The sequence below is a fragment of the Schistocerca piceifrons genome, chromosome 6, assembly GCF_021461385.2.
Source record: "Schistocerca piceifrons isolate TAMUIC-IGC-003096 chromosome 6, iqSchPice1.1, whole genome shotgun sequence".
In the NCBI taxonomy this organism is placed as follows: Eukaryota; Metazoa; Arthropoda; class Insecta; order Orthoptera; family Acrididae; genus Schistocerca; species Schistocerca piceifrons.
In genome coordinates, this window is record NC_060143.1 from 279,474,187 (window position 1) to 279,486,495 (window position 12,309).

At 49.6% G+C, this 12,309-nt stretch overlaps 1 protein-coding gene across 15 annotated transcripts in view; it reads right to left on the minus strand.

Moving 5' to 3' along the window:
- LOC124802672 (CUGBP Elav-like family member 2) overlaps positions 1–12,309 on the minus strand; it is an 858,657-nt gene that overhangs the window by 385,027 nt on the left and 461,321 nt on the right. The window lies entirely within an intron of this gene.

Consider the following 12,309-nt stretch of genomic DNA (forward strand, 5'->3'; position numbering starts at 1 on the left):
GGCCAACACCGCGGTACCTGGTGTGTCCGCTGTGCCGTGCGTGTGATCATTGCTTGTACAGCCCTCTCGCAGTGTCCGGAGCAAGTATGGTGGGTCTGACACACCGGTGTCAATGTGTTCTTTTTTCCATTTCCAGGAGTGTAGTTTGGACAAGAGGAGAATAGAAGCTTTCGAAATGTGGTGCTACAGAAGAATGCTGAAGATTAGATGGGTAGATCACATAACTAATGAGGAAGTATTGAATAGGATTGGGGAGAAGCGAAGTTTGTGGCACAACTTGACCAGAAGAAGGGATCGGTTGGTAGGACATGTTCTGAGGCATCAAGGGATCACTAATTTAGTATTGGAGGGCAGCGTGGAGGGTAAAAATCGTAGGGAGAGACCAAGAGATGAATACACTAAGCAGACTCAGAAGGATGTAGGTTGCAGTAGGTACTGGGAGATGAAAAAGCTTGCACAGGATAGAGTAGCATGGAGAGCTGCATCAAACCAGTCTCAGGACTGAAGACCACAACAACAACATCAGGTGTGAATATACTTGCCGTATAACCAGAAAAAAATTCGTTTGCATTTTCTCGGTTTCTACCTGAATATTTTGTGAAAGATTCTAGTTTTCTGTAGATGACGTTTCTGAACCCCTAGAGTAAAATTTCCGAAGCTCACGGTCAATCTACCACCAAAACTGGTCAAGACTAGTAAAGCAATTGCATCACAAGAGCTCTCGTTAATCTATTACGAATGGTGGCTCAGTATTTTAGTCCATTACTTTGTACGGGGTTTGTCCTTCTATATATCTGTTTCTGTAGAGCGCAAGCTGTTTAATTTAGTTGAAGATCGCAGCGGGTGCCTAATTTGGAGGAAAAATTAGGCTTTTAGTCCGGATTGAAAGCGCTCGAAAACGTTTATTTTAACAATGCGCTGTGGAAAATTTACTTTAGGTAAGGCTCATTTAGGATGCAATGATTTTGTTGCCGACTGCAAGTTCCTGATACGCGCTTTAAAACGCTGAATGAGATGACGTATCTGTCACAGACAAATGAACACTGCATTGTGGTAGGTGATGGAAGACGAGACCGCTACACCGCGTGCCGTTCCCTTTCGACCTATTGCGTAGCGAGTGCGCTGGTGCCAGACAGGCAATAGATCTGTCACCGCTTTGGTTCACTGCCCATCGACAGTTCCGTGTAACGACTGACATGAAATACACTCAGCTCCATCACGATTCTTTTACAGTGCCAGAATAGCTGTCTCTTCGTTCTTTTAACATGTTGTCAGATATAGTTGGGTAACGATAATGATTAACTCATTCTATTTACTCTCCCAAGGATGGCACGCGGCAAACGGATTTTTGTGATTTTTTGTACAATTTATGGTACGTGAAGTTCAAAAGTGGTCCAATAGCGATCTCCCATGGCCGTTCGAAGTACTATCAAAAATTCTTGAGAAAATCGACTTTCAGCGTGTCTCTGAGGTAGAAAGCTTGCCCACCACGTGGTCGAACTGGTTCCATTACTGGCTGATGCAAGCTTTTGAAGGAGCATTTCCGTAAATCTTGAAACACCCTAACACGAAAAACAATTTGTAGTGTTCGAGACTGGTAGGCCCTTATCACTGGCTCGAGTCTTTTTTCTTCCGTTCAGTTAGAATACCTACGCTATTTAAACATAAAATTCAGCAAATGGACGCTAATTACTACATACCCAATTTTACGAAAAATGCAAGTAGTTTTATTTCAAATTACGAATCACACACATCCATACGATTAAACAAATGAACCTATTAATTTGTTTTTATTTATTTTTGTGGTAGGCATAAATTAAACCGCTCCCGTCTGGTAGCGCACGTTATTAAAAAGCTGGATACTACTGCTAGGCTTAATGGTTGGCATCCGTCACTTCAGGCATAATCCTCTTCATCCCTTCGTCGATCACAACGACTATGCGTCGAGAGTTAAGAAAGAATGGAGTGCAATGGTGGAGAAGCCTTCAGTAGTCAAGAGCTACGGGACCCTCGAGGTCGTAAAGAGCGCCGCCAACAGGCAGTGGATGAGTGGAAACAAGTGATTAATCATTCTATAACCTGTGGCAATCCGATGGAAGAGCTAGCGTTTCGCAAATGCTTGGAGAACGTGCCATCGTGTGCAGTGCCAACAGTGAATTATGGAAGAAATCGTGTTACGGTATGCAGGCGTTTTCTCCGCTTATGATGTGGCTCCCTTATTGCACTTAAGGAAACACTAAATGCGAAAGGATATCAATTCATTTTAGAGCTTCGTCTACTGTGTACAGTACAGGAACGGTTCGGAGACAGTTGTCACTGTACCAGTATGGCAACACAGTGCAATGCAATCGTGAAGTAGCGTCTGTGAGGCAATGGTTTCTGGGCAGTAACGTTCCTGAAATGGACTGGCCTGCCCAGAGTCAAATTCCGAACCCAGTAGAACGCATTTGAAAGGAGCTGGAACGTTGTCGTCTCTCCAGACTCCAATTTTCTCTGCCCAGGAACTGGGTGTTTGTGTTGTCCTCCTCACCACCACCACCACCACCACCACCACCACCACCACGGCTAAGGAGTAACCATCATTCTCTTCTCTGCTTTTCGCCCCTTGAGGAAGAATGGGCTGACATTTGTCTACAGACACCTCACTGCCTCACTGAAGGTGTCCCCCCCGCGGAGTTCAAGTCGTCCTGAAGGGAAGAATGGACACATTTAATGGTAATGTCCACTAATAGGTGTCGTGATACTTTTGATCGGACTGGGTATCTAGAACAACTGCTTTCCTTAAAAAGTGAATACACACTCTTCAAGAAAACAGGTGGCCAATACCTGTCGCGGTAAGTAAGTTCTCATGTATAGGAATAAACGGAAATACATCAAAAAAAGTTTTGCATCACCTCGGTTCCGAGAGTTCCGTAGCTTGTACAGAGTATTGGAATAGAAATCAACATAAACTTCATTTCCGCCCTTTTTATTGCTCATGAAACCACACATTGCATACAGCGAGACCTTCAAAGGTGGTGGTCCAGATTGCTGTACACACCGGTACCTCCAATGCCCTATAGCACCTCCTCTTGCATTGATGCATGCATGTGTTAGTCGTGGCATACTAGCCACAAGTTCATCAAGGCGTTGTTGGTCGAGATTGTCCCACTACTGAACTGCGATTCGGTGTAGAACCGTCAGAGTGGTTGGTGGGTCACATCGTCCATAAACAGCTTTTTCAACCAATCCGAGCCATGTTCGATAGGGTTCATGTCTGGAGAACATGCTGGCCACTCTAGTCGACCGATGTCGATATCCTGAAGGAAGTCATTCACAATATGTGCACGATGGAGGCGCGAATTTCCGTCCATGAAGAAGAATGCCTCGCCCATTTGCTGCCGATATGGCTGCACTATCGGTTGGAGGATGGCATTCACATATAGTACACCCGTTACGGCGCCTTCCATGACCACCAGCGGCGTACGTCGGCCCCACATAATGACACCCCAAAACAGCAGGGAACCTCCACCTTGCTGCAGTCGCAGGACAGTGTGTCTAAGGCATTCAAACTGACCGTGTTGCCTCCAAGCGCGTCTCCGGCGATTGTCTGGTTGAAGGCATATGCGACACTCATCGGTGAAGAGAACGTGGTGCCAATCCTGGTCGGTCCATTCAGCATGTTGCTGGGCCCATCTGAACCGCGCTGCATGGTGTCGTGGTTGCAAAGATGGACCTCGCCGTGGACGTCAGGAGTGAAGTTGCGTATCATGCAGCCTATTGCGCACAGTTTGAGTCCTAACACGACGTCCTGTGGCTGCACGAAAAAGCATTATTCAACATAGTGGCGTTGCGGTCAGGGTTCCTCAGAGACATAATCCGTAAGTAGTGGTCATCTAGCACATTTCTACTGATATAGTGAAGTTATGTAACTGTCACGTCTTATAATTTTAAAGGGGGGGCCAGAGCAAAGTAAAGAGGGGGGGGGCAGAGCAAAGTAAAGAGGGGGGGGGGCCAGAGCAAAGTAAAGAGGGGGGGGGGCCAGAGCAAAGTAAAGAGGGGGGGGGGGGCCAGAGCAAAGTAAAAAGGGGGGGGGGGCCAGAGCAAAGTAAAAAGGGGGGGGGGGCCAGAGCAAAGTAAAAAGGGGGGGGGGCCAGAGCAAAGTAAAAAGGGGGGGGGGGCCAGAGCAAAGTAAAAAGGGGGGGGCCAGAGCAAAGTAAAAAGGGGGGGGGCCAGAGCAAAGTAAAAAGGGGGGGGGGCAGAGCAAAGTAAAAAGGGGGGGGGCCAGAGCAAAGTAAAAAGGGGGGGGGCCCAGAGCAAAGTAAAAAGGGGGGGGGGCCAGAGCAAAGTAAAAAGGGGGGGGGGCCAGAGCAAAGTAAAAAGGGGGGGGGGGCCAGAGCAAAGTAAAAAGGGGGGGGGCCAGAGCAAAGTAAAAAGGGGGGGCCAGAGCAAAGTAAAAAGGGGGGGCCAGAGCAAAGTAAAAAGGGGGGGGCCAGAGCAAAGTAAAAAGGGGGGGGCCAGAGCAAAGTAAAAAGGGGGGGGCCAGAGCAAAGTAAAAAGGGGGGGCCAGAGCAAAGTAAAAAGGGGGGGGCCAGAGCAAAGTAAAAAGGGGGGGGCCAGAGCAAAGTAAAAAGGGGGGGCCAGAGCAAAGTAAAAAGGGGGGGGCCAGAGCAAAGTAAAAAGGGGGGGGCCAGAGCAAAGTAAAAAGGGGGGGGCCAGAGCAAAGTAAGAAAGGGGGGGGGGCCAGAGCAAAGTAAGAAAGGGGGGGGGGCCAGAGCAAAGTAAGAAAGGGGGGGCCAGAGCAAAGTAAGAAAGGGGGGGCCAGAGCAAAGTAAAAAAGGGGGGGCCAGAGCAAAGTAAAAAGGGGGGGCCAGAGCAAAGTAAAAAGGGGGGGCCAGAGCAAAGTAAAAAGGGGGGGCCAGAGCAAAGTAAAAAGGGGGGGCCAGAGCAAAGTAAAAAGGGGGGGCCAGAGCAAAGTAAAAAGGGGGGGCCAGAGCAAAGTAAAAAGGGGGGGCCAGAGCAAAGTAAAAAGGGGGGGCCAGAGCAAAGTAAAAAGGGGGGGCCAGAGCAAAGTAAAAAGGGGGGGCCAGAGCAAAGTAAAAAGGGGGGGCCAGAGCAAAGTAAAAAGGGGGGGCCAGAGCAAAGTAAAAAGGGGGGGCCAGAGCAAAGTAAAAAGGGGGGGCCAGAGCAAAGTAAAAATGGGGGGCCAGAGCAAAGTAAAAAGGGGGGGCCAGAGCAAAGTAAAAAGGGGGGGCCAGAGCAAAGTAAAAAGGGGGGGCCAGAGCAAAGTAAAAAGGGGGGGCCAGAGCAAAGTAAAAAGGGGGGGCCAGAGCAAAGTAAAAAGGGGGGGCCAGAGCAAAGTAAAAAGGGGGGGCCAGAGCAAAGTAAAAAGGGGGGGCCAGAGCAAAGTAAAAAGGGGGGGCCAGAGCAAAGTAAAAAGGGGGGGCCAGAGCAAAGTAAAAAGGGGGGGCCAGAGCAAAGTAAAAAGGGGGTGCCAGAGCAAAGTAAAAAGGGGGGGCCAGAGCAAGGTAAAAGGGGTGCCAGAGCAAGGTAAAAGGGGTGCCAGAGCAAGGTAAAAGGGGTGCCAGAGCAAGGTAAAAGGGGTGCCAGAGCAAGGTAAAAGGGGTGCCAGAGCAAAGTAAAAGGGGTGCCAGAGCAAAGTAAAAGGTGTGCCAGAGCAAAGTAAAAGGTGTGCCAGAGCAAAGTAAAAGGGGTGCCAGAGCAAGGTAAAAGGGGTGCCAGAGCAAGGTAAAAGGGGTGCCAGAGCAAGGTAAAAGGGGTGCCAGAGCAAGGTAAAAGGGGTGCCAGAGCAAGGTAAAAGGGGTGCCAGAGCAAGGTAAAAGGGGTGCCAGAGCAAGGTAAAAGGGGTGCCAGAGCAAGGTAAAAGGGGTGCCAGAGCAAAGTAAAAGGGGTGCCAGAGCAAAGTAAAAGGGGTGCCAGAGCAAAGTAAAAGGGGTGCCAGAGCAAAGTAAAAGGGGTGCCAGAGCAAAGTAAAAGGGGTGCCAGAGCAAAGTAAAAGGTGTGCCAGAGCAAAGTAAAAGGGGTGCCAGAGCAAAGTAAAAGGGGTGCCAGAGCAAAGTAAAAGGGGGGCCAGAGCAAAGTAAAAGGGGGGCCAGAGCAAAGTAAAAGGGGGGCCAGAGCAAAGTAAAAGGGGGGCCAGAGCAAAGTAAAAGGGGGGCCAGAGCAAAGTAAAAGGGGGGCCAGAGCAAAGTAAAAGGGGGGCCAGAGCAAAGTAAAAGGGGGGCCAGAGCAAAGTAAAAGGGGGGCCACAGCAAAGTAAAAGGGGGGCCACAGCAAAGTAAAAGGGGGGCCACAGCAAAGGGGCAGCCGACCTCGAAAGCCCCAAGAGAACAGTGTGCGGAGGATGCGTGTCCTCCAACAGGTATCGTATGCTCTCTCCAGATCAAAAAATATTGCTACCGTTTGGCGTTTCCGGAGAAAATTGTTCAAGATATAAGTGGAGAGAGCAACAAGATGGTCAACTGCAGAACGATGGTTTCGTAATCCGCATTGGGCAGGTGTTAAAAGACTGCGGGATTCCAGCCACCACGCTAAACGGTAATTCACCATACGCTCCAAAACCTTACAGACACTACTCGTGAGAGAAATGGGGCGATATCTACAGGGGAGATGTTTGTCCTTTCGAGGTTTCGGAACAGGAACGACGATAGCTTCCCACCATCGTCTGGGAAAAGTACTGTCGGTCCAAATTCGATTATAAAGGCGAAGGAGGTAACGCAGACTATGGGTTGATAAATGCAGCAACATTTGGACGTGGATACCATCCGGTCCTGGGGCGGAGGAGCGAGAAGAAGAGAGTGAATGTTGGGAGTCCCTGCATGGAGAAAACAGTATTGTAGCTTTCGCGATTTTGAGAGGAGAAAGCAAGAGGTCGCACTTCCGCTGCACGTTTCTTCGGGAGAAACGCTGGCGGGTAATTGGAAGAGCTCGAAATCTCAGCAAAGTGCTGACCCAACGAGTTAGAAATTGCGACGGGGTCCACTAATGTGTCATGCGCGACAGTGAGCCCAGAGACCGGGGAGAAACTAGGCGCGCCTGAGAACCGTCGAAGCCAACTCCAAACTTCCGAGGAGGGAGTGAAGGGGTTAAATGAGCTAATAAAGAATTTCCAGCTTGCCTTCTTGCTATCGCGGATGACACGACGGCATCCCGCTCGTAACTGCTTATTGCGGATACCGTTGGCCAAAGTAGGATGGTGGCGGAAAACGCGGAGAGCACGTCGCCGCTCACGTATTGCATCACGGCATGCCTCGTTCCACCAAGGAACTGGGGGGCGCCGGGGCAATTCGGAGGTGCGTGGTACTGAATGTTCTGCAGCTGTAAGAATAACGTCTGTAATATGTGTGACCTCATCATCGACGCTGGGAAAGTGACGGTCATAGAATGTCGCTAGAGACGAAAAAGTGTCCAATCAGCTTGGGCAAACTTCCAGCGTCGCGAGCGCATGTATGGCAGTTGAGGCTGCGGTCTAAGGACACATGGAAAGTGGTCACTCGAGTGTGTATCATCAAGGGCGAACCATTCGAAGAGCCGAGCTAGCGGAATAGTACCGACCGCAAGGTCCAAATGAGATAAATTTGTCGTGGAGGCAGACAAAAATGTAGGGACCTCAGTGTTGAGGCAAACTAGATCCGCTTGGTGGAAGACGTCTAGCAATAATGAGCCACGTGGACAAGGATGTGGAGATCCCCAAAGCGGGTGGTGGGCATTGAAGTCCCCAACCAGCAAATAGGGGGGTGGAAGCTGACCAAGAAGATGAAGGAGATCAGCTCGTGCCATTGGTGTGGACGATGGAATGTATACAGTACAAAGAGAGAATGTGAATCCGGAAAGGGAAAGACAGACGGCGACAGCTTGGAAGGAACTGTTTAAGTTGATTGGGTGATAATGGAGAGTTTAATGGAGAAGAATCATGAGTCCTCCATGTGCTGGAGTGCCTTCAACAGAGGGGAGATCATATCGGACGGACTGAAAATGAGTGAGAACAAAGCGGTCATGGGGACGCAGCTTTGTTTCCTGAAGACAGAAGATGACCGGCGAGTAGGATCGTAAGAGGATCGACAATTCATCCCGATTGGCTCGAATACCGCGGATATTCCAGTGGATAATGGACATAGGGTGAACAGAAAATGGAGGAATGTGACGAAGGTCGCTGTCAACTGAATGACTGCTCAGAGCTTGCGACCGACAGCATGGAATGGCATTCAGCCGAAGGCAGAAGATCCTGATCCATAGGTTGGTCAGGAGCAACTCCTACCACCAGCGATCGGCCGGTTGATCGGCCGCCAGCAGTGCGCCTCGGCGACACAGAAGACGGCCGAGGGCGATTTCCGCCAGGTGGTGCTGTAGATGGGACACGCCTTGGCGGAGAAGGAGAGGAACTGGGTTTCTTTGTAGCCTTCTTGGAAGTATGATGTTTAGAGGAAGGAGGAACCGATGGTTGGGAAGTTGCCGTACTAAAAACTCTTCACGAGTATGCTCATTTTTCGAAGTCTTGGTGTGTGACTTTTGGGCTCGAGATTTAGCAGAACCCGACGAAGGGTGAGCCAGAGAGTGGGCAGGCGAAAGTGGTGAGGTTGAGCGGGCGATCTTTGCGCTGGCCGATCTGACGACCGTGGCACTAAAGGTGAGGTCGCAAGTCTGCGTGGCCGCCTCCTTTGTTGGCCGAGGAGAAGCAAGGACAGTGCTGTATTTTCCTGTCTGAGGCACGGTGGGCTGTCGACTGGCGAATAATTTTCGAGCAGCAACGGTCGACACCTTTTCCTTTACTCTAAAAACGGGACAGTGTCGAGAGGAAGCAGCGTGGTCACCCATACAGTTGATGCAGCAAGGGGATGGAGGTGGACAAGCACCCTCATGGGCATCCTTGCCACACGTAACACATTTGGCCGGATTGGAACAGGACTGGCTGGTGTGATTGAACCGCTGACATTGATAGCAGCGTGTAGGGTTTGGGACGTAAGGGCGAACGGAAATTATCTCATAGCCTGCTTTGATTTTCGATGGGAGTTGAACTATGTCAAATGTCAAGAAGACAGTGCGGGTTGGAATGATGTTCGTGTCAACCCTTTTCATAACCCTATGAACAGCCGTTATGCCCTGGTCAGACAGGTAGTGCTGAATTTCTTCGTCAGACAATCCATCGAGGGAGCGTGTATAAACGACTCCACGCGAGGAATTTAAAGTACGGTGCTGTTCCACCCGGACAGGGAAGGTGTGTAGTAGTGAGGTACGCAGCAATTTTTATGCCTGGAGGGCACAGACTGTTTCTAACAACAGGGTGCCATTCCATAATCTGGAACAAGACTTTACAGGACCTGCAATTGCGTCGACACCTTTCTGAATAATGAAAGGGTTGACCGTTGAGAAGTCGTGACCTTCGTCAGACCGAGAAACAACAAGGAACTGTGGCAACGATGGAAGAACTGTCTGTGGCTGAGATTCAGTGAACTTACGCTTGTGAGCAGACATAGTGGAAGGTGAGGAAACCACTGCGGAAGAATCCCCAATGATTACCGGCGTCTCCGATGGCGCGCTCCTCCCTTGTGGGGGCCCTCTCTGAGGGCACTCCCGCCTTAGGTGATTGTTCACACCTCAGGTCACACCTCCCGACAAACGGACGGAGGGACCAATGGGCACTTACGGAAGGTATCAGCTCGGGTAATCACCCCTCCCTGGGCCTGGCCGTTACCAGGGGGTACGTACGTGTCCTACCTGTCTACCCGGGGCGGGGAATTACGCGTTACCCCGTCACCGGCTACGCATGGAAGTGCGTGGGTCGGCCTTCAGACACGCACAGGGAGGAAGAAAGAGAAAGGGAAAAGAAAGAAGAGGGGTCTCAGATGCCGCAGCGGAGAAAAGGGCAAAGAGAAGAGGGAAGGAAAAGAGGACAGAGGAAGGACCAAGACTTGCAAGTGTAGAAAGCAAGGAATTTGTAACAGTTTCGAGCGTCCGTCTCCAGATGTAGGCACAAACCATACTCCCAGAGGGGGAGAAAGGGAAGGAAAGAGCCAGGGGAGGGGGGGGCGAAGATGGGGGACGGGGAAGGATGCGGAAAGGGAGGGTATGCAGCCCAGAAAGGAAGGAGGGCGACATTAGCTCGGGGTCCCTGCTCGCTACGCACATATCCACAAAAGAGTTGTTGACCCCCTGGGGGGGGGGGGGGCAGGAAAGTAAAAGGGGGCCGAGGAAAGTGAAAGGGGGCCGAGGAAAGTGAAAGGGGGCCGAGGAAAGTGAAAGGGGGCCGAGGAAAGTGAAAGGGGGCCGAGGAAAGTGAAAGGGGGCCGAGGAAAGTGAAAGGGGGCCGAGGAAAGTGAAAGGGGGCCGAGGAAAGTGAAAGGGGGCCGAGGAAAGTGAAAGGGGGCCGAGGAAAGTGAAAGGGGGCCGAGGAAAGTGAAAGGGGGCCGAGGAAAGTGAAAGGGGGCCGAGGAAAGTGAAAGGGGGCCGAGGAAAGTGAAAGGGGGCCGAGGAAAGTGAAAGGGGGCCGAGGGAATGAACAGGTTCATGTATGTTGTAATGAATGATGTAACTATGTTAAATTTGATGGCTATATGCGTCCTTGCTGATAAACCACATTTTTAAGAATGTGCTTGCAGAATCTGTGGATCAGCTGATGGTCACATTCTGGGAGCTGCACGTAATCTGAAACAGCGAAGGTACTTCGGACGTGAATACACTCACGATATTTGCCTGGTACCGCAAGTCTGGAAGGCTGTGCTACAACTGATACCATCTGGCGTGCGCTTCACTGTTTGCACGCTGCAGCAACAACAAACCAGACGGGACCGCTACCTCCACCTCCACACCTAACCACTGGTCCTCAGGGAGCTATTCCTGTCGAGACGAAATGACTACGCTTGTTATTTCTCTTCGCTGTACAAAACACGATAGCAGTATAGCAGGCACTAACGAGCACCAGCCAACAGTACAGGGAAGAGGTTCGGGTAGTGCCAACAAGCCCCCCCCCCCCGTCCCGAATTGTTTATCAACAGGCCGCTGTGGTCGCCGTTTGGATGTTTACGAGATACTGGTATTGAGAGTATTACATGTTGTGTAATGGAAAACCAGAGCATTGTAAAGCCTCTGGCTGAGATGTTTTCACGGAAACTGTTTACTTGTTTCACTAAGCTGCTTAACTCCGAATCGAAAGTAAAGCCATTTACTTTGTTTTCACGGAAACTATTTACTTGTTTCACTAAGCTGCTTAACTCCGAATCGAAAGTAAAGCCATTTACTTTGCAGATGGACGTAGGTAGTGACTTTACTTGACGCATTAACCCTACCAGCACCAAAACATTCCAATAACGTATGTTACCAAGAAGGAGAGGGGCTTTACTTCATGACCATCACAGAAATTGTTCCTGACTTTCTTATGAATAGCACACATTTTAAAGAGATACTGATGTGCAGATAGGATCTAGAACCTGAAAATCTCTTAATGTAATTATTTACTGAATAAAGTGTTTGCTGTGAAATCTCAATTATAATTAAGTTTTTGGATTAAGTTAAACTGAAAAATTTTAACTGTTATTGAGAGAGTTAATGGAAAAGGCGTTAATGCAAAGGGCTTCACCGGACTAAGAATCTTGCTGGCTTTACGCGTCCGAACGAGTAATCTGCGCTTCAAGAAACACGCCTTACAGAATCGTTATGAACTTCAGGAGGCTGCAACTTGCACATGAGTTTATCTGTTTCTTTACCATCCAGTGGATAGCACCCTGCGTACGACCTGCTCAATCTCTACCTCGTGGAAGTCATCGTATAACCGGAAGTCAAGCCACTACGAAACACGGAAGGAAAAAAATAGTTCACCTTCTCTCTTAATTATCTGAAACATAACTGTAGTTTTTGCCCTTTGTCGTGATGTATTAATGCGATGAGCTTGCCCATTTCTGTCATCATAATATTCGCGACTTCTCGCGACTTCTGTAGTAAGGTCCAAATATAACATCAGGAAGGATAATAAGCTCAGTTGCAGAGACACACATAAACGTCAAGAAATGGGTTATGGCGCCCTCAAGAGAACAAAATGAAAGGCATAACAACCTTGGTAACTTTCGATACTTGAAAAGTTTAAAATGTCACTGGCTACTTTCATGGACTACGGGCAGGAACCTACTGCGGCCCCAACGTAAGAACCAGTCCAGCAGTCGCGTGAATTATTTTGGGTTATCACGGACATCGGAATTTTTGTCTTCAACATGATTTGAACCCATTTCGCTTCAGCCACGTCCGCTGCGTCTAAAGCATCATTTTACTCCATAGTAAGGAATGTGCAGTACAGGTGCTGGTCAGGCCTACTAGCACGCC